This window comes from Macrobrachium rosenbergii, chromosome 5, assembly GCF_040412425.1.
Source record: "Macrobrachium rosenbergii isolate ZJJX-2024 chromosome 5, ASM4041242v1, whole genome shotgun sequence".
NCBI classification, from domain to species: Eukaryota; Metazoa; Arthropoda; class Malacostraca; order Decapoda; family Palaemonidae; genus Macrobrachium; species Macrobrachium rosenbergii.
In genome coordinates, this window is record NC_089745.1 from 4683418 (window position 1) to 4706869 (window position 23452).

At 36.1% G+C, this 23452-nt stretch overlaps 1 protein-coding gene across 1 annotated transcript in view; it reads right to left on the reverse strand.

Moving 5' to 3' along the window:
• mib2 (mind bomb 2) overlaps nt 1-23452 on the reverse strand; it is a 206236-nt gene that overhangs the window by 105110 nt on the left and 77674 nt on the right. The window contains exon 2 of the mRNA XM_067103390.1: nt 1-213. This exon is cut by the window's left edge and continues 414 nt beyond it. The gene's annotated coding sequence lies outside the window, so the exon portion shown is untranslated. The remainder of the gene's footprint in view (nt 214-23452) is intronic.

Consider the following 23452-nt stretch of genomic DNA (forward strand, 5'->3'; position numbering starts at 1 on the left):
TTTCATCAACAAATCACTGCTGCTCACGGCATCACTATTTTCTATATTCTATAAGGAATGTCGCCCACTACAGCGGACACTACGTCCCGCGCTCATTCATTTTGATTGGCAAAAGGTACATCAGAGTGCTTCACACGACGCTCATGAGGTATTACAGAATTCTGCTGAGGCCAATTTCACATCCCACACGCCAGATGGCAGCACCAATCAAACCTGTAGGAGAGGAAAAAATATTGTAATTAAAAATTATGGAAATATTTAGAGACATGAAGAGATTAAAAGATTTTGCTCAGTAATAAACTTTTTACAAATCCAAGTTTCAAGTGAAAATAGAAGACTCCGTAGTTTCTGCTTTCTACCCAGTTTTATTTTATTTATATTTATTCATATATTTACTGAAATAAGTATCAGCAAATAATTCCGTTAGGTACTGAGGACCAATACGAACCTTTTCTCTTGCTCTACACAAAATGTCACAGGAATGAGGAAAGAAAATTTAAACTATAACATATATATATATATATATATATATATATATATATATATATATATATATATATATATATATATATATATATATATATACATATACATATATATATGTGTGTGTATGAATGTATGTATATACACTGTATATATATATGCTGTGTATTAGAAATAATCAACACACAATCAAGTGTAAAACAGAATAATTTCTGACTTCATTTGTGATCGAACCCAGGTCTTTCAACTGAAAGGCAAGGCTGCTGCCAACCAGGCCATACAAGTCATAAAAGACCTGGTCTGATCCCGATGCGAGTCAGGAATATATATATGTTATATATATATATATATATATATATATATATATATATATATATATATATATATATATATATATATATGGAAAAGGTCAATGGTAAAATACATAGAAAAATATTATAAACAACTTGACTTTCAAGGAAAGAAATACAAGAGTAGGTAGCAGAGTCCAAAAGACGTTCAGTTAAGACTCCAGTCACAACACAAGCTCGAAGAAACCCGCAGGAGTTGCGTCGAATATCATTTTATTTCCTTTTGGTTCTCAGGCCTCATCGTCGCCCACTGCGCAAGGTCTGTTGCAATTTTCTGGAACACTGAATTCCGGAGCGAGTTTGGCGCCAGTGACGGTCACGAAAACTTATGTGCTTGGCATTTTTGTTTTGTACCTAACGCTGCCTAACACAAACACACACACACACACTATATAATATATATAGTGTATAGACACACACACACACACACACATATATATATATATATATATATATATATATATATATATATATATATATATATATATATATATATATATATATATAGTATATATGTAGTGTTTGTGTGTGTAGATGTACCCTCTCTCTATATATATTTTTTTTATGTATATATACATACAGTATGTGTGTATGTATGTATATATATTGCGTATGTCATTAGATTACTCAGGTGTGGACACAAAAAACACATTCCCTCCCTTGAAATAAAGAGAGAGAGAGAGAGAGAGAGAGAGAGAGAGAGGAAAGTTCATTTCCAATAAATAAAATTATTTTTCCCTCGTTACACACCTCGTTAACACGCGCGCAGTGCAATTATACTGACATTATGCTGACGACGCACAAAAATAAAGACCTTATTTACATTCCCTTATTTGGGCAGCTTGGGCAATCACCATACCTAAATGCCCCCAGTTGAATGTGACCTCGTCATCTTCTCTTTAAAAACTTTTTTAAAGAAGAGTGAAGAGTAAAATTAGAGAGAGAGAGAGAGAGAGAGAGAGAGAGAGAGAGAGAGAGAGAGAGAGAGAGAGAGAGAGAGAGGATCAAATAAAAAATTTTATTTTCATTTTACAATGGTTATTACACATAAAATATAAAATATAAAACCATACTTGGTAATCTAACAGAGAGAGAGAGAGAGAGAGAGAGAGAGAGAGAGAGAGAGAGAGAGAGAGAGAGAGAGAGAGAGTCAAATAAAAAAATTAATTCCATTTTACAATGGTTATAAAATACGAAACCATAATTTGTAATCTCACAGAAGTAAGAGAGAGAGAGAGAGAGAGAGAGAGAGAGAGAGAGAGAGCCTGCCAGCCAGCCTTCACTATTCCCATATCCCATAGTCCTTTACCTCCTTAAACCCATGACCGTGTCATCAATTATGAACTGCCAGTCTCTCTCTCTCTCTCTCTCTCTCTCTCTCTCAGAGCCTAGCACGAAGGATTTAGGCGCCTTCCAATTCGCTTCTATTAAGACCAAACCATCTCATCTCTATGCTGGCCATCATATCTTGTCAATTTGATGTGGCACAGGCCAGGACCGCCCACATCTCGCCATCACCCCCTCCCCTACCCGTACTCCCCCCTCCCCTTCTCTTTCCCCCTCCACCTCCCAGCTAGGGCCATCAACAGCTATCTGGGACAATTGCCTTAGATTGCGTTGTAGCAGAGGTTCTCGCTTGATTATAATATTCATTTTCACTTGAGGAATACTGTAACTAAAAGTTCACAATGCAAGTTTTTTATTGAGAATTTATACAACTAAAAGTTTACAAGTTTTTATTAAGAATTTATACAACTAACAGTTTACAAGTTTTTATTGAGAATTTGTACAACTAAAAGTTTACAATACAAGTTTTTATTGAGAATTTATACAACTATATGGTCACATTACAAGTTTCAAAATTCATATAACAATATCGCACAGTATACTTAAAGTTCTCACAGAGTTACATTACGCGTACTTTTACAGAACGCACGAAATCAAATCCTCATAGAATTACATTGCGTGTACTTTTAAAAGGCGCACGCAACCATTCTCACAGAATTATATTTGCGTGTGATTTTACAGAACGTACGCTCTGAAGTTCTCACAGAATTATGTTGCGTGTACTTTTACAGAACGCACGCAGTCTAATAGAATAACACTGCATGTACTTTTACAGAACGCACGCAACCTAACAGAAAAACATTGCGTGTAATTTTACAGAAAGCACGCAATCTAACAGAATAACATTGTGTGTACTTTTACAGAACACACGCAATCTAAAAGAATAACACTGCGTGTACTTTTACAGAACGCACGCAATCTAATAGAATAAAACTCCATGTACTTTCAAAGAACGCGCGCAACCAAACCCTCACAGAATTACATTGCGTGCACTTTCAAAGGCAGCACGCAATCACGTTGAGAGGCTGACTGAGATGACTCGAGATAAAGGTTTCATCACACACACGAGGTCTAAGAGAATTTCGTGAGGCGAATAAGACATGGAATTACATGGTGTGTGCAATTCTCAGAATTACAACCAGTTGCACTTGAAATTTCACAGAATTATGATTCTGTGTACACGTGACCCCGTCCAGTCAATCTTTATTTTGTTGAACTTGGGGCTTCATAGAATAAATTTTTCTTTATATAAGTTGGGCAGTAAAATTAGATGTAACTATTAGTTATATGAATTTTGCTGTGGTCTCAATACTTTTTTTTATTCAAGATATGGAATTACACTAGTCTTCTGTTTTACATCTAAAATTCCATCATATGAGCATTTTTTTACATCTAAAATTGCATCATATGTGCATTTTCACATCTAAAATTACATCATGTGTGCTTTTTATAATCCGTTTGTGAAAATCTTTACACAAAATTACATCCATGTGTACATTTTTTACATCTAAAGCATCATGTGCATTTAAAAAAAAAAAAATTATACCATAGTATTTTTTATATAAAAAAATATACCATATGTGTATTTTTTATATCTAAAATTACATCATACGTGCATTGTTTACAGCCATATACGAATTTTTTATCTAAAATTATACCACACGTGCATTTTTTACTTCTAAAATTCCATCATATGTGTATTTTTTTGCAACTGAAATTACATCATATTTGCAAAAGACCTCGCCTGATTTCCATTCCGAAGCAATGTTAACTAGAAATCAACATTCACCATGACGAAATCGCCTTCCAAGCATCCAGTATTAAGCTTTCACGAGAATTATCTAACACCCCTTTTGAAAAAATATTAGGTCAGGACCCCGCAACTGTTACTGAAAACTTTTTAAAAAAATGTCACAAACGTTCTCACTGGCACTCACTGTAACATACAATAGTGACAGTAACAATTTCACAATGTGGAAGTCGAAAGATAAAAAAAAAAAGGTTGAAAGTGTAAAGATAAAGAAAAAAAGGTTGAAAGTGTACAGATTAAAAAAAGGTTGCAAGTGTCAAGATTGAATAAGAAGGTTGAAAGTGTAAAGATTAAAAAAGGTTGAAAGTGTAAAGATTAAAAAAGGTTGAAAGTGCAAAGATTAAAAAAAAAAGTCGAAAGCGTAAATTTTAAAAAATGCTGAAAGTGTAAGATTTAAAAAAAGTTGAAGTGCAAAGCTAAAAAAAAGATTGAAAGTGTACAGATTGAAAAAAAGTGTAAAATGTAAATATTAAAAAAAAAAGTTGAAAGAGTAAAGATTAAAAAAAAGGTTGAGTGTAAAAATAAAAAAAATTGAAAACGTAAAGAAAAAAAAAAAAAGTAGAGAATCTCTGGAGAGACGAGATCAACCATTGAATCTCTTGATTGCTCTGTCCCGTCCGCGATAATGGTCGAGGTACATTTTCATTACCTCCAGTAACTGTAACCTCCTTTGGCTGAGGTATATTTTCACCACTGCTTGTTCCTTGTTTGGGATCGAGTCCAAGTGATACCTTCAAATATTAAGATATACAGAAAGATATTTAATTCAGTATTAACATAATAATAACAATTAACCTTAGCTTGTCATCACTTATTATTATTATTATTTGAAGGAGTAGACCCTCTTTAAACAGGTCTTATTAAAGCGATGGCTATATTATGAATTTATCTACATAGTGTTTTTCTATCTTCCCATGATTTCAGCGATGTTAGTCAGTAACTGGACGATATCGACCAAGTTACTGACTAACATCGCTGAGCCTGAAAAGCGAATCATGAGGAGGATAGAAAAGACACTATTATTATTATTATTATTATTATTATTATTATTATTATTATTATTATTATTCAGTAGATAAACAGTATTATATGGAACAATCCCAGAGGGACAACTGACTTGAAATTCAGGCTTCCATAGATTATTATTATTATTATTATATTATTATTATTATTATTATTATTATTATTATTATTATTATTATTATTATTATTAAGTAGATAAACACTATTCATATGGAACAATCCCACAGGGACCACTGACTTGAAATTCAAGCTTCCAAAGAATGTATTATTATTATTATTATTATTATTATTATTATTATTATTATTATTATTATTATTATTACGGACCACTGACTTGAAATTCAAGCTTCCAAGTATATTTGTCATCTCATAATATATCAGGACCACTAACCTGAAATTCAAACTTCCCAGAATATTTCTCATCTCATAATATATCAAGTCCACTGATACTATTGAGGAAAATGCATTCGAGAAGTCTATAACAAAATAAAAACAAGAAAAATTAAGCAATAAAGGTTCACAAACTGGTACTACTTTCTCAGATATATATTTAGTTGCGGGATCTCAAAATTACAACACCATTAAACAAATACAGAGCTTTTAATAAAAATAAAAACAAGTAAAAAATGGGCCGAAGTTTCTTCGGTGCAATCGAGTTTTCTGTACAGCGCATAATCAAGGCTACCGAAATTAGATCTATCTTTAGATGGTCTCGGTATAATGGTGAAGGAGCCGCGGCCCATGAAACTCTCAGCCGACCGTGGTGGCCTGTGATGTTGCGCTGCCAGAAGCACGATTATGGCTAAATTTAACCTTAATAAACAAAATTACTTTCAGCAGAGGGCTGCAATTTGGTGTGTTTGATGATTGGAAGGTGGATGATCGACATACCAATTTGCAGCCCTCTAGCCTAGTAGTTTTTAAGATCTGAAGGCGGACAGAAAAAGTGTGGATGGACAGGCAAAGCTTTCTTTTACAGAAAACTAAAAATGACTAATTAACCGCCATAAAACCGAAAAGAGCTCCTATTGTTAGTTGACAATTACAATCGAAACATTTACGTCAGTTTTTACTATCAACTCAAGATCACCTGGGACCCATTCAACGAGAAATAAAAAAAAAAAATGTGAAACGAAGCATATTAACTAGAGAGAATTCTGGAATGAATTATCTTAAAATAATCTGGGTCCACTCTGCAAGGGTCTTCGAGGTTACATAACTATACGAATTTTCTATATTTATGAATGTTCAAAATGAGTCCAATACTTTTCTAGCGGTTTCCCAATGGGAAGAAAGTAGCATCATTTCATTGTAGTTTTTCCAGTGAGATGAGACTAGGTGGTATTTTTATTTTTTTGGAGAGAGAGAGAGAGAGAGAGAGAGAGAGAGAGAGAGAGAGAGAGAGAGAGAGAGAGAGAGGAGAGAGGAATCTTGAATCTTTTTTTTTTTTTTTTTTTGCCTTTTGAACTGAATCCATTAAAGAAAGGACATATGGACATATAAGATTCATGAGAGAGAGAGAGAGAGAGAGAGAGAGAGAGAGAGAGAGAGAGAGAGAGAGAGAGAGAGAGAGTTATGCTTGGATCTCAATTTTTTGTTTGTTTGTTCATCCCTTTTGTGGGGTAAGGAAGAGAAAGAGAGGATATCCCTTTTATGGAGAGAGAGAGAGAGAGAGAGAGAGAGAGAGAGAGAGAGAGAGAGAGAGAGAAATGATGACACCCCTTACGTGGGGTAATGAAGAGAATGAGATGACATTCATTTTGTGAGATAAGGAAAAGAGAGAGAGAGAGAGAGAGAGAGAGAGAGAGAGAGAGAGAGAGAGAGAGAGAGAGAGAGAGAGAATGATCACATCCCTTTTGTGAGGTAAGGAACAGCCCACAAAGGAAGCCTTTAAAATGTTTAATTAAGATTTGGAAGCATAGACGACAAGTTGAGAGAGAGAGAGAGAGAGAGAGAGAGAGAGAGAGAGAGAGAGAGAGAGAGAGAGAGAGAGAGAGAGAATCAGTTGCTCCCAAAATATATATACGTTTATTTCTAGTTCCTTTATTTACCTTTGTACCTGTTCCCCTTGCTTTTATGCTACTGCAGGCATGGCAAAACACAATATACATTTAGCAAGCAAGAAAAACAAACCTCCCGTGGGACAAAACCACTTGTGCTTGTGACAAACATGTCAAGCAACAAAAGCAAAAATAAAAAAAAAAAAAGTAGAAAATGGCGACTGACGCTACAGCCACAAAGGCATTAGGAAAGTGAAAACTAAAATATTTCACTCTGTGTATTTTCTCTTATTCAGTACTTGAATTGTTACGAAGTAGAGACACGAGACAACATTTTCTAACATTGGTTTGAAATGTTTACATCATTTTCTAACATTAGTTAGTTTTAAATGTTTAATTCCAATGTATTAAGTTTTAGTGATGTATCAACAGTTTCCTAACATTAGTTTGATGCCAGTATTTTGGTCTTCAAATCGACGTGAAATAATGATATATATATATATATATATATATATATATATATATATATATATATATATATATATATATATATATATATATATATATATATATATATACATATACAGTATTTTTATTTTATATATATATATATATATATATATGTATATACACATCGTGTATATATATATATATAATGTATATGAATATATTTTATACATATATCTATATATATATATATATATATATATATATATATATATATATATATATATATATATATATATATATATCTACATAATACTGTAAGCTACTACGCAGCTGAAGGCAGGTGGCTGCGCATTCAAAGTACTGTGCATATATGCAAATGAAAAAAACACAGAGGCACACCAAAAGTCAAAGAGGACCAAGGGGCCCTCTGGAAGACACAACACAAAACCCCGAGACTTATAATATTCGACAAACGTTCGCCACCGCCCCCTCCATAAGGAGAGAGGAGAGAGCGGAATACATTAGCATAACCGTCCCTTTTATTGTCTTAAAGGCATAATTGTCCTTCATTGTCTTTACACAGCGGCGGGATAATTGTCCCTTTTGTTATCCTAAGACACAAGGACACTTACTTACTTACTTACTTACTTACTTAACTTTACTGTGCATAAAAGGCAGGGCGTGCATATCACGTGAGGGGTCGAATTTCAGAGACTCTTCTGTTACCTTCTGTCGTCGTGTTCCTCGTGTTTTTGGGGAGGGGAGGGGGGGTTAAAGGGGGTGGGGGAGTGATGAGGCCCTTCCCGGGAGGTGCTTCTGCGGGAGGAACCCAAAAGGAGGAAGGTAATTGGAGACCTTTGCTTTTTTTTTTTTTCTTTCCGAAGTGTTCCGTTTCTGGTGATGCAGGTGGCTGTGGCGCTCTCTCTCTCTCTTCTCTCTCTCTCTCTCTCTCTCTCTCTCTCTCTCTCTCTCTGCTCTATATATATATATATATATATATATATATATATATATATATATATATATATATATATATATATATATATATATATATATATAAGCGCCTTAAAGCCAGATGGGTACAGTCTTCCCGTTTCTCATACAGTATTAAGGGATGAAGTTGCAGACACGCAGCCTTTCACTTCGTGTCCCATTAACAGCTGGATGGGTTGACTGGCGGGTGGCAGGCAGGAAGCCATCCACAGACCTTGGGGAGAGAGAGAGAGAGAGAGAGAGAGAGAGAGAGAGAGAGAGAGAGAGAGATTCCCGAATCTTTCTTCCCGCTTTGATTCACTGTCCTAATAAAGCCCTTGGAGAGAGAGAGAGAGAGAGAGAGAGAGAGAGAGAGAGAGAGAGAGAGAGAGAGAGAGAGAGAGAACCCAATTCCAACCACTGAGCCTAAATAAATGGAAAGTCAGGGGCAAAACAGACAATTGAATACACAACTATTTTCATGCATGAGAGCTGCTTCCGGTAGCCCTCATTACAGGTTCGTACATTCAGGTAACTTCCGGTCATGACAATAGAGATAATGTTGTAAACAGGTAAACAAATAATATCTTTCCCCAGAAAAAGGTACAGATCTTTTTTTTTTTATGGAAATGGTTAGGAAATTGAAAGAACACAAAATAGGTCGAAAAACGAATGTCTGTTTGCTTAACACTTTGATATTAAGTGGAAAAAAGATTAATTTTAAAAATTCAGTACGTAATAAAATATTTAAATATAAAAAATATTATTTAACAAATTCAGTACATGTCGTTTAAAACGGCTCTAAACAATGTTGATGATTTATCAAAACAAGGCCTGTTTTTTTCTTGAAAAATTTTTTTATTAAAAAAAACTTCTACAAAGCTACGTTCATAACACCTAACAGTAATGTTGAGGTTCTGCAAAACAATTTTCCCCTTAAAAAAAAAAAAAAAAGGGCTACCAGTTGCTCTAGGGAAGGCACAAGGTCTGTTTTTTTCTTAAAACATTTTTTAATAAAAAAAAAATCCTCCAAAGATACGTTCATAATACCTATCAGTAATGTCGAAGGTTTCTCAAAACAATTTTCCCTTAAAAAAAATTACCAGTTGCTCTAGGGTAGGCACAAAGCCTGTTTTTTTTTTTTTTTTTACTATTTTTTCATTATAAAAAATTCTCCAGAGCTACGTTCATACCTAACAGTAATACTGACGGTTTCTCAAAACAATACTCCCCCCTCAAAAAATTCTACCAGCCAGTTGCTCTATGGGTGGGCACAATGCCTGTTTTTTTTTTTTGTTCTTAAAAAAAAAACTGTCCCCAAAGCTACATCCATTGCCGCCGTGCAAGGTCTTAGGAAACCAAGACATTGATATTCTAGATGACTTAATGATTCCTGCATCTACTGAAATAGAAGAGTGATTTTTCCTATTTGTTTTCTTTGCTCCAAAGCCGGAAGGACGAATAATGATGAATGTCATTTCTGATAAATGTCTTAGGAAACTGATAAACAGGATGATGGAAATATAGACAACAGGCTATGACTAATAATATATATATATATATATATATATATATATATATATATATATATATATATATATATATAGCCTATATATACATATATATATAAACGGATGGATAGATAGATTGTGTTGTGCATGAGAGGAGAGAGAGAGAGAGAGAGAGAGAGAGAGAGAGAGAGAGAGAGAGAGAGAGAGAGAGAGAGAGAATATCCGGTTTTACGACACCACAAAATACAACACGCAATTTTTCAGCGTTCAGGAAGCGGAGAAACATTATTCCTATGACACTTTTTCCGTAGGCTACTCGACCGTATAATATGCTACCGCGCAACATTTCAATGTGAGTATATATATATATATATATATATATATATATATATATATATATATATATATATATATATATATATATATATATATATATATATAACCACACACACATATATTATTATATATATATATATATATATATATATATATATATATATATATATATATATATATATATATATTTCTCCCGGAAGAGGTTACATTGTAGGCGCATTCAGAAGCCGTGGCCACCATCCACACTTAAGTAATAACCACGAGCATATTTCACTTGTTAGAGTCAAGTCATTATAAAGTAATTCTGAAAACGATTACTATATTTTATGAAATAAAATTATTAGTACCACTATTGTTACTATTCCAAATGTAATTGTGTTCACTATAGAATAAGGCATCAATAAATAAATATATATAAATAAATACATAAGCAACTGAATAAATAAATAGATAAGTCAAATATAAAGTAATCTAGGCAAAATAAATAAAAAAAAAAAAGAAAATAAGAGCCAAAATGGTGACGTACAGTAATGGATGAAAGATTACATTACCACGCTTCCAAAAGATATGGCCAAATCACGAGAAACACAACTCGACCAGAAGAAGAAAAACTACTGCTGAAAAAACTTCTCTTCTTGCAAAATTGTCCTCAGATTCTACAGCTGGAGTAGCTGCCAGCACGGGCTCTTGCTCACTCTTTCTCTCGAGAGGCAGCCGGTACACCACAGAAAGCAAGACGCTCTCGCACTCTCTACTGAGGCAGCCCTTACACCACTGCCAGCGAGAAGGGAACCCGGGACGAGAAGACTGGACGAGAAGGCATTTCCGAGGAGGACTGAGTGAGTCACAAATGACAGTTCTTCTTCGGGAGCATAATCGGAGGCAGGCGCATGCGCATTAACGACGAGACTGCTGGCATGCAAAGGAGAGAGAGGAATAGTACTTGATATGAGAAGGAAGAGGTCTCATTACTCGATGCGAATTTTGCAATGCTCTGCAATTTTGAGCGATGGCAAAGAACGCTGTAATACAGAAAAAGGTTTGAGAGGTGTAACAGGAGGAAAACCTCAAAGCAGTTGCACTATGAATCAATTGTTAGAAAAGGAGGTACAGTAAAAAGAACGAAAGGTGTTGCAGCTAGGGGCCGAAGGCACACTGCAAAGAACTCTAAGTAATGCTTACAGTACACCACATGAGGGCGAAGAAGTGCTATAATCAAGGAACGATTTGAACATGTGTAATAAACGTATCAACGTAAATTTATAATAAAAAAACAATAATGGTACTCAATTTAAAACACTGACAGACCATGCTATCATCAACATATCACGCCACGCCCATTTTAATGCCAAATTGTTTCCATACCAAATTCTGTCTTAACACCAAATTCTCTTTCAATACCAATTCTATTTTAATACCAAATCCTGTCTTAACACCAAATTCCGTTTTAATACCAAATCCTGTTTCAATACCAAATTACTGTAAGTTTCAATACCAAATCTGTTTCAATACCAAATTACTGTAAGTTTCAATACCAAATCTGTTTCAATACCAAATTACTGTGTTTCAATACCAAATCTGTTTCAATACCAAATTATGTTTTAACCCAAATTCTGTCTTAATACCAAATTCTTTTTTTATGCCAATTTCGTCTTAATACCAAATTCTGTCTTAACAGCAAATTCTGTTTTAATATCAAAATCTGTCACAATACCAAATTCTGTATCAATACCAAATACTGTCTTAATACAAAATTATGTTTCAATACCAAATACTGTCTTAATACAAAGTTATGTTTCAATACCAAATTCTGTCTTAACAGCAAATTCTGGTTTAATACCAAATTATTCTCAACTCAAAATTCTGTCTTAACACCAAAGTCTGTTTCAATACCAAATTCTGTCTTAATACAGAATTCCGACCAAGCAGCCTCAGCTATGGCGCGCATTCAAAAACCGCGCCGGGGTATTGCGCTCGATAGCGGGATTCCCCAACAAAGGATGAAGAAATTTTTGCTGGGGAATTCTGAGAATTTCCCACGCACCGATATTCACGATTCTCATCATCTTGGATGCCAACGACACTGCTGTGTCTATAACCAAACGATTTGTGGAAGGGAAAATGGATAATCTTGGAAATTACTGCCAGAATTATTAAATCACTGCGAGGTTTTGAAACGAGAAGGAAATGACAGGAATGGAATGGAATATAAAATTTAGGCCAAAGGCCAAGCGCTGGGACCTATTCTACGAGGTCACTCAGCGCTGAAAGGGAAATTTGAGAGTTGAAAGGTGTAACAGGAGGAAAACCTCGCAGTTGCACTATGAAACAATTGTTAGAGAAGGTGGAGGAAAGTAAGATGGAAGAAGGAGAATATGAACGTAGGTACAGTAAAAGGAATGAAAGGGACGCTGCAAAGAACCTTAAGCAATGCCTACAGTGCACCGCGTGAAGTGGAAGGAAACCGCCATTCAGAGTGGTCACAAAAGCTATGAGACAGGAATGTTTATCAAATAGCCACATAGTAATGTCTTACCAACACGCCATCTATCAGCTGTTTACCTAAAAGTTTCGCAATTCCTTTTGTATTTATGTATCCCATTACAGTCTGGGAAGGAGGCCTAATAAATTACCCCGTCTGTACCATTTTACCAAAGCCTCTATATAACTCTCCGTCCACTAATGATCAAGTTTTCACCCGAGCCATAAACGTTTGCTTGAGCTCTACCAGATCAATGTTACCAGCTGGATATTAAGTTAGCCTTGTGACAATACGGGCTCTTGCGCCTAAGACAGATCGCAAGCAGAGATACAGGGACTTCACAAAGGTCAAATAGGGTTTCCTAACAGCTACAGTAGGCCCACTGTTGCACAAAAATATCTCCTTTTAACGCTGAGATCGACATGACAAGGAACGGACCTTCACGCCAGAAAGAAGCACCAAGGAGGACGCTATAAAAGTGCTCACATGAATCAAGGAAGAAAGAAGCACCAAAGCAGGACTCTCTAAAAGTGCTCAAACGAATCAAGAAAGAAAGAAGCACCAAAGCAGGACTCTATAAATGCTCACGCGGAATCAAGGAAGAAAAAAGAAGCACCAAAGCAAGACTCTATAAAAGTGCTCACACGAATCAAGGAAGAAAGAAGCACCAAAGCAGGACTCTATAAATGTGCTCACACGAATCAAGGAAGAAAGAAGCACCAAAGCAAGACTCTATAAAAGTGCTCACACGAACCAAGGAAGAAAGAAGCACCAAAGCAGGACGCTATAAAAGTGCTCACATGAATCAAGGAAGAAAGAAGCACCAAAGCAGGGCTCTATAAAAGTGCTCACACGAACCAAGGAAGAAAGAAGCACCAACGCAGGACTCTATAAAAGTGCTTACACGAACCAAGGGAGTTAATGAAGCACAGAGCAGAATGGGACGGAAGAGACTGTCCAAGTGAAGGTTTCAAAGATTGCAGATCTTGACAAAATGGAAGTAGGGGGAGGAAGGACTCTCGTCCTTCTGGTTGGAGGGGAATAAGGACGAAAACAGTTTGAAGGGCGTGTTTCACGTGGCCGTCTGCGGGAGGAGGAGAGAATGGCTTTTGTCTTTCGCCACAAAGAGACTAAATCGAAAAGAGTACATGTAGGAAATAGATATAAAAATGACGTTTGATTCAGGAAATGGAACGTCGCGTAGATGGGAGATGGTCGTCAACTGGGAAGAAGAAAAACTCACAGATAATAATAATAATAATAATAATAATAATAATAATAATAATAATAAATGTCGTGATTAAACTGTTGGAAATTAGAAATCCACAATAATACCAATAAACTATAATACATTTTATTGATACAAATGTGTATATTTAATAATAATAATAATAATAATAATAATAATAATAATGTAATCGTGATTAAACTGTTGGAAATTAAAAATCCACAATTATATGTGTATTTTTAATAATAATAATAATAATAATAATAATAATAATAATAATAATAATAATAATAATAAATTTACAACATCGTGATTAAATTGTTGCAAATGAAAAATCCACAATTGCACCAATAAGCTGCAATACAATTTACTAAGACAACTGTGGATTAATAATAATAATAATAATAATAATAATAATAACAATAATAATAATAATAATAATAATAATAATAATATAATAATAATAATAATCATCATCACTATCGTTGTACCATAGAATGGCCAACTTACTAGCAGAACGAACTAATCCTATTTATCTGACGCAAGGAACACCGTCAACAAACGCCCATTTATGCGTTAACGGGCGCGAGATATTTGACGCTTATTCCAGACATTCCTTCGTATGACCACATGAGACATTATCCGGGGAAATAAGACACGACACGTCGCTGGAGACACGTTTCCGCCGGTTGCGAGTCGGGTAGTCAGTTTTCCGGATTGCCAAGCGTGTTTGTACACTCGTACTAATGTCCCGTTGTCAAAACAGTAAGTAAATTGACGGATTACAGAATGTTACGTTTGGTTGCTCAAGCAATGTTCTCTCTAAGCCGGAAGATGCACTCAGGTGATCGTAAACATGACTCTCTCTCTCTCTCTCTCTCTCTCTCTCTCTCTCTCTCCTCTCTCTCTCTCTCTCTCTCATTTATACACATCATTATGAGAGGGTATATATATATATATATATATATATATATATATATATATATATATATATATATATATATATATATATATATATATATATATATATATATATAAGAATATTAATGAGTGAATTGTCAACTGGAGTGACGTAAATTTGGCTGACCTATGGACCTCTGGTATAAATACCACTCTTTCTGTAGCTTTTTCTCATTCTTTATTGCCTGAGGAGAGAGACAGTTTGGTCTCTGAAATATAGCCTTTATTTTCCACATTTTGGCGTTTTTATGGGCTCCTTATATTTGATATATACACTTTTACCTCCTGGGACAAAGTATATCCATTCATCTCTCACGTGCATGAATGCATGCAATATACTTGATAGAGAGAGAGAGAGAGAGAGAGAGAGAGAGAGAGAGAGAGAGAGAGAGAGAGAGAGAGAGAATTACAAGGATTAGGATGTCTCAAAGACTTATTAATCCATCAGAGAGAGAGAGAGAGAGAGAGAGAGAGAGAGAGAGAGAGAGAGAGAGAGAGAGAGAGAGAGAGAGAGAGAAATTACAAGGAGTTACAAGGATTGGTGATGTCTCAAAGACTTATTAGACCATCCAAGAGAGAGAGAGAGAGAGAGAGAGAGAGAGAGAGATGCAGATGGAACCATTTAGGATCAGACAGGCCCACTCAACTGGATCTATGAGGCTTCATCTCCCGATCATCTTCCGAGGACGAACCTTAAAAGCACCTCTGGTATTTGCAAGCACGCAAACGGGTTGCTGTAAATCCACAGGGATTCCTGTTCAGTGGTTTGAGAGAATTCTAAACGTGGTAATAATACTGTCTGATAACAATGCTTAATAATTATTATTTTACAGAGATCTCATAATCGCACGAGTCACTAAAATGGTGAAGAAATCCACAACTATGTCAGTGTTCAATATATATATATATATATATATATATATATATATATATATATATATATATATATATATATATATATATACATATATATATATATATATATATATATATATATATATATATATATATATATATATATAATTCAAAACATGGGTTCTCAAGAACCTGTTTCGATAATCCTTATCAATCTGATTGATAAGAAGAATCGAGTAGGTTCTCAAAAGTTTTCGTTTTATATTGTAATACTGTATATCTCACACTGACGTCACTCTGTGTTTCTTCACCGATAAGCCTTTTGTAAATGGTAGAGATAACTGCCGAAACGTAAGGAATAAATGAACTTTGAAGTTTGGACAGCTGATATCAGGCGGCCAGCTTTTGAAAATGGCGTTTTTCGCCTGATCAGCTTTAAAATAATCCCCCCCCTTTTCCCCCCAAAAAAAGGGGTAGGGTTGAACTATAATTTTTTTATACATACTATTCTATTCCTGATCGCAAATACTTCATTTCATGCAAAATTCAACTTTGTATCTTGAAAAATAAAGAAATTAGAGCGGGTTAAATTTCCAAAACTTTGATGGCTTATAACTCAGAAATGTTTTTTTTTTTTTTTGTGGCGAGAGGAACGCCTCCTATTTAATTTACCTGATTGCTACGGAGAAACTCATTCGAGAGATTGAGAAACTGCAATATAAACTCAATGCCATCCAGACGCCATTCTTTTTTAATGAGGTTTGTTTGAAAGTGAGGTTTTCTTCTTAAGTGTTAATATCGTGATTCATGTCACCTTCTTTATCACCCATATCATTTAATGCTTTATACTCCTAGCAAGGTTGAGTTGAAAGTGAAAATTACAATAATAAACACACCGCATTATAAAATCTGTCACCCTCTTTATTATCTTATTATATAATGTTGCGTAATTCTAACAATGGTTAACTTGAAAAACAAAATTTATAATGATACAATACATTATAAAATCTGAACACAAATCAAAACCGGTAAAAAAGAATAATGGAAAAAATGAAAAATGGAAAAATGGAAAGAATAAAAGGAAAAAAAGGAAAAAATAAAAAAAAAAGAAAAAGAAAAATGGAAAAAATAAATGGGAAACAAGGAAATTGAAAAATAAACAGGAAAAAAGGGAAAAAATGGAAAACATAAATGGAAAAAAGGAACAATGGAAAACAATAAAATAGGGAAAAAATTCAAAAATGGAAAAAAGAAAAAAAAATCAGCCAAACCACGTGAGAGAGACCACCGAAACCACCTGTCTGAGGATAGACTTACCTGGCAGCATCCGGGAGGTTAACCTCCACGGTAGCACAGGTGTGAAATACCTGTCGAGGCTGCAAGGGGTCGTCTTCCTCGAGAGCCTCTCGTCTTTCATTCGCGAGAGAGAGAGAGAGAGAGAGAGAGAGAGAGAGAGAGAGAGAGAGAGAGAGAGAGAGAGGAGAAAATCAGTGCAGTCAGAGAGAGAGAGAGAGAGAGGAGATGAGAGAGAGAGAGATGAAAATCAGTGCAGCAGGTAAAGGAGGATTTAGGAAGAATAAAGAGAGAGAGAGAGAGAGAGAGAGAGAGATGAGGAAAAGAGAAAATGCAGCGCAGTACATAAGGGATTTAAGGAAGAATAAATGAGAGAGAGAGAGAGAGAATTAGAGAGTAGAGAGAGAGAGGAAGAGATAGAGAGGAGAGAGAGAGAGACCTGAAAAGACTTCCGACTGAGTAAGGAAATCCTTTGCGTTGCCTCACAAGACACCAGGGGGAATACGAGATCTCATATTCACTCCACTGACAGTTGACAACAGCTGACATGCATTCATAAACTGCACTTTCCTGTAAAGCTTTCAACAGATGCGTATTTCCGGCCCCCAGTTCTTTCCTACTTTCTGTCTTGTCACACTAGATAAATGACGTAATCTAGGCTCTCACTTCGGAGTCCTGCTTATAAAGCTGTAAGCGTCCTAAAGCTAAAAACCTACCACCTAAGTCCAGTGCTTACATAATAATATATTTATCTCAGGAGTCATCAGAAGGTTGGTTGACTTTTTCGTTACAACTCTTTGCTTGGTTTGTCCTGTCGATCTGCACAAGATTATGATAGCGGATTCCTAACTTTCTTGTTGCTGCAAGTCTACCAAAGTAGAGGTATTTGGGAGGTAAGGACAGCGAGTTAGCTAAATAAAAAATATAAATAAAAACATAAATTTAATAAAAAAAAAAATTAAAAATAAAAATCTTATCAACCTACTCGAACTGGACATTCAACTAGACCAGACCTGATATATGTAAAAAATAACGGTTACCAGAACAACAATAGATAAGAATTCAGCTATAATTAGTTGTCATCTACAATTAGATGGCATAAGGCCAACCCTTCGAGGGGGAAAAAATGAAGTCAGTCAAAATCCACACTTTGATTGTATCCTAGAATTCCGAAGGGGGTTTGTGCCGTCAGTGCAGCTCATGTGGTGCACTGCAGGCATTACTCAAGGTTGTTTGCAGCGTCCCTTCGGCCCCTAGCTGAACTCACTTTTTAACCTTTTACTTGACCTCCGTTCCCACTTCCTTTCTTCCCCGTTGCTGTCCAACCACTCTAACCCCCTCTTTTCACTTTAAGCAATGAATGGATGAATAAAATGTCCCAGTACTTGACTTTATGGCCCAGTTTTCATAAATTAGTTTTCTATAATTTCAGGTACATCAAATATCCACAAACAAATATATATTACTAATTATTGTTAGATAATTTCATGTATTCTACTTGTTCGCCTACTTGATCTCTAAAATAATAATATTAACAACAATTTATATATATACATATATATATATTATATATATATATATATATATATATATATATATATATATATATATATATATATAAACACACATATATATAATTATATATATATGTATACATACAAACATATATATTATATATGTATGTACGTATAGATATATGCATATATATAAAGTTAAGTAAATGCCTGAAAATATACTACTGAGCAATATCACCACAGACAGACGGACAGAGATCGACCGACAGACTCCAAGAGACGAGCATCAAGGCTAGTTAGAGATCACATCTCAAGACCAGGGGAAAAATAATGGACGCGAGTACCTGGGAAACTCGCCCGTGTGGAAGGGGGACAAAAGGACCAGAATTGGAAACCGAAATGGAAAATCTGGAAGACAAAAGGGCTTCGGTAAACTCGATCATATTAGAAGTGGTTGAGAGAGAGAGAGAGAGAGAGAGAGTAAATGATTTCTTCATAGGAATTACTTAAAAGGTTTAATAATGTATTTTACGGTGGGATTAATTACATTAAATTACAATTGATTATACCTATCTAATGCGCAATAAAACGATTTTGAAATAGGGCCTTCATCAAACGGGACTAAATCGCCTTTATCAAGTGGACCCAAACCAGTATCTCACCTTTATCAAACAGGAAAGTCCCAATTTCTTACAATAGAACTGGATCAATTTTATCAAACCGGACTGGACCACCTCTGTCAAGGGAGACTGAACCACCTTTGTCAAACTGCATTGGAACACCTTTATCAAGCAGAGCTGAACCGCCTTTGGCAAACTGGACTGGACCGCCTCTATCACAGGAAACTGAACCACCTGTGTCAAACTGCTCTGGAACACCTCTATCAAGCAAGACTGAACCACCTTTGTCAAACTACACTGGACCACCTCTATCTACAGGGACTGAACCACCTTTGTCAAACGACACTGGACCACCTCTATCAAACAGGACTGAACCGCCTTTGGCAAACTGGACTGGACCGCCTCTATCAAAGGCAACTGAACCACCTGTGTCAAACTGCACTAGATCAAATCTATCAGGAGGGACTTGACCATCTTTGTCAAACTACACTGGACCGCCTCTATCAAACGGTACTGAACCACCCTTGTCAAAGTGGACGGGCCCATCTTTATCAGTAAAAGAAATCTGACATCAAGTTCCACCTATTAGACAGTCTCTGAGAAATCTCTAGATTTCCTGTTACCTTCATTTGTCATTTCACCTGCCGCCTTTCACAAGCCCGGTTCGTCCGCCTTTTAAAAGCCTGAATCCTCCGCCTTTCAAAAGCCAGATACGTCCGCCTTTTAAAAACCTGATTCGTCCGCCTTTCAAAAGCCAGATACGTCCGCCTTTTAGAAGCCTGATTCGTCCGCCTTTTAAAAGCCTGATTCGTTCGCCTTTCAAAAGCCAGATACGTCCGCCTTTTAAAAGCCTGATTCGCCCGCCTTTCAAAAGCCAGATACGTTCGCCTTTTAAAAGCCTGATTCGTCCGCCTTTCAAAAGCCCGATTCCCCGATTCGTCCGCCTTTTAAAAGCCTGATTCGTCCGCCTTTCAAAAGCCCGATTCCCCGATTCGTCCGCCTTTTAAAAGCCCGATTCGTCCGCTTTTAAAGTCTGAGTCATCGCCCCCGTTGAGGCCCGATTCGTCTGCCCTTTAAAAGGGCGATTCTTCCGCCATTTAAAAAGGCCGAATCGCCCGCCTTTTAAAAGCCCGAATCATTCTCCCTTAAAGCCTGATTCGTCCGCCTTTTAAAAACCCGATTCGTTCTCCCTTGAATTCCGATCCGTCCACCTTTTCAAAAGCCCGATTCGTTCTCCCTTAAAGCCTGATTCGTGTGCCTTTTGAAAGACCGATTCGTTCTCCCTTGAAGTCGGATTGGTCCGCCTTTTAAAAGCCGGATTCGTTCTCCCATGAGGTCGGATTCGTCCGCCTTTCAAAAGCCCGAATCGTCCACCTTTTGAAAGACCAATTCGTCCCCCTTAAAAGGCAGATTCGTCCGGGTTTTAAAAGGAGGATTCGTTTCCACTTGAGAAAGGGAGTTCATTAACGCTTGGCTTGGCCAATCACGCGAGTCTCGGTCACCTCCCCTAAACAATAGGTCTGACTGTATAGGGTTCAGCAACCGTTCGACAGGAATTCCTATCCGTCAGGGGGACTACAATCTCTAGCTCTCTCTCTCTCTCTCTCTCTCTCTCTCTCTCTCTCTATTACCACCTGAGTTCATTTTCTTTTCCAGATATACTACATTACTTTCTCTCTCTCTCTCTCTCCGTATTACCACCTGAATTAATTTTCTCTTTTCAGATAAGCTACACATCTCTCTCTCTCTCTCTCCATATTACCACTTGAATTAATTTTCTTTTCTAGATACGCTACATTCTCTCTCTCTCTCTCTCCATATTACCACCTGAATTAATTTTCTTTTCCAGATATACTGCATTACTCTCTCTCTCTCCATTACGCCACCAAACTTAATTTTCCTTCTCCAAAACCTTACATTACTTCCCCTTCAAAAGCATGCATCTCCCGCTAACGAAAGCATCAAATGGAAAGCATGTTGCAATCGAGACGTTTCAACTCCCCCCTCACTTTCGAAAGCGTATAACTCATTTCTCGACGCTCTCTCACGCGCGTAAAAAAAAAAAACAATTATCTCTTCTCCGCACCAACAGACACGTTTGTGTTATCCTTTCGTCGTATGTGCTAGATTATTATCGAGTCTTATAAAGCTGAATTGGATAATCCACACATCTGCAAGGTACATTTTTGAGATACCTTTTTAGTTTTCTGTAAAAGACAACTAATGTTCCGGCTTTTTCTGTTCGCCCTCAGATCTTAAAACCTACTGAGGCTAGAGGGCTGCAAATTGGTATCTTGATCATTCACCCTCCAGTCTTCAAACCATACCAAATTGCAGTCATCTAGCCTTAGTAGTTTTTATTTTATTCAAGGTTAAATTTAGCCATGATCGTGCGTCTGGCAACGCAACAACACAGGGCACCACGGCCGGCTGAGAGTTTCAAGGGCCGCGGCTGAGAGTTTCATACAGCATTATACGCTGTACAGAAAGCTCGATTGCGCCTAAGAAACTAAGGCGCATTTTTTACTTATCATATTTCAGGGTCGAGCATTCTCAACTTCTCCTATCATTAATCTGTGCGTTACCTGTGCTTATGCCAAGGAAAGCAATCTCTTTAACAAAAAGTAACATATATACTCCCTAAATATGATGACATGGCGAGTCTTGAAAGCGAAAAATGTTATTTCAGAATTCTAACATACAGCGCTAGGACCTATGAGGTCATCTGGTGCTGAAAGGGAAATATGAGAGTACAGAAGGTTTTAATGGTTATAACAATCATAAAATTGGTGTGGGATGAATCCCACAGCCCCTTAGTATGGCCATAATAGAACAGAAATAAAAAAAAAAAAAATCGGTCGACATACCAAATGAAGATTTTCGGAAAAGGTATACTTCCCTTAAAGTCATATAATAAAATATCCTTTTATTTTTTTTTTATAAAAACTGCAACTGAACCATTTTTGGGAAGTTTTGGAATGAACTGCCAATTTGAAAATACCTAACGCTACAAGAGCCCGAATTATGTCTTGAGCCAGTCACCAAATTGGCCCAAATGAATGGTTCCTCAATGAAGGACTAAAATTAGATACCCCGTAGGGGGGTAGTGTCGTCAATGCACTTCATGCGGTGCACTGTAAGCATTACTCAAGGGTCTTTGCAGCGTGCTGCCTTCGGCCCCTAGCTGCAACCCCTTTCGTTCCTTTTACTGTACCTCCTTTCATATTCTCTTTCTTCCGTCTTACTCTCCACCCTCTCCTAGCAATTGATTCATAGTGCAACTGCTTTGAGGTTTTCCTCCTGTTAAACCTTTCAAACCTTTTTACTGTCAGTTTCCGTTTCAGCGCTGAATGACCTCATTGGTCCCAGTGCTTGGCCTCTGGCCTAAATTCTACATTCAATTCAATTCAATACAAGAAAATAGAAACTATGATGTTATACAGGCCTTCAGGCCAGAGCTTTCGAAGGGGAGAACACAGATGTAGATATTAATTTTAATTATTAAATTTTTATCTATTTATTAATTTGTTCTTTTAGTCTTTATCCTCTAATAAATGATCTCTTCTTTCTGTATTTCCTAATACATCCTGTTACTTCCTCCAACTGAGCACCGTAACATACTTTGGAAGCTTGAATTTCTTCAAGTCAATGGCCCCTGTGGTGGCTTGTACAATATGAATAGGGTTCATCTTCTGAATAATAATAATAATAATAATAATAATAATAATAATAATAATAATAATAATAATAATAATAATAATAATAATAATAAGCCACACTGGCGTTAAAAATATTTGTGCATCGTTTTTAACTCTGTACATAAATATTTATAAAACTAGTGTAGCTTTTAATTCTCGATATTATAGCCTCGCTACAGCGTCACCTTCTTTCAGTAATAATAATAATAATAATAATAATAATAATAATAATAATAATAATAATAATAATATTTGACACCTGGCTGATCTTCCTTTTCGTGAGCGTGACCTGTTTTTAAGGTTGAGAGATTCCCCAACGGGAACGTCGACGGTCGAAGAATGAATTCGACGACTGACTGATTTTCGTAAACGGGTAAATAAAATCTCAGAAAAAAAAAACAATAAGACAATATAAGCAACTATCAGTTATACCGCAAACAGTGCGTCGTTCTCTAGCATCAGGTTTAATACTACTCTTCCCCGTAAGTAGTGCCGTCAGTGCACCTCACAGGGTGCACTG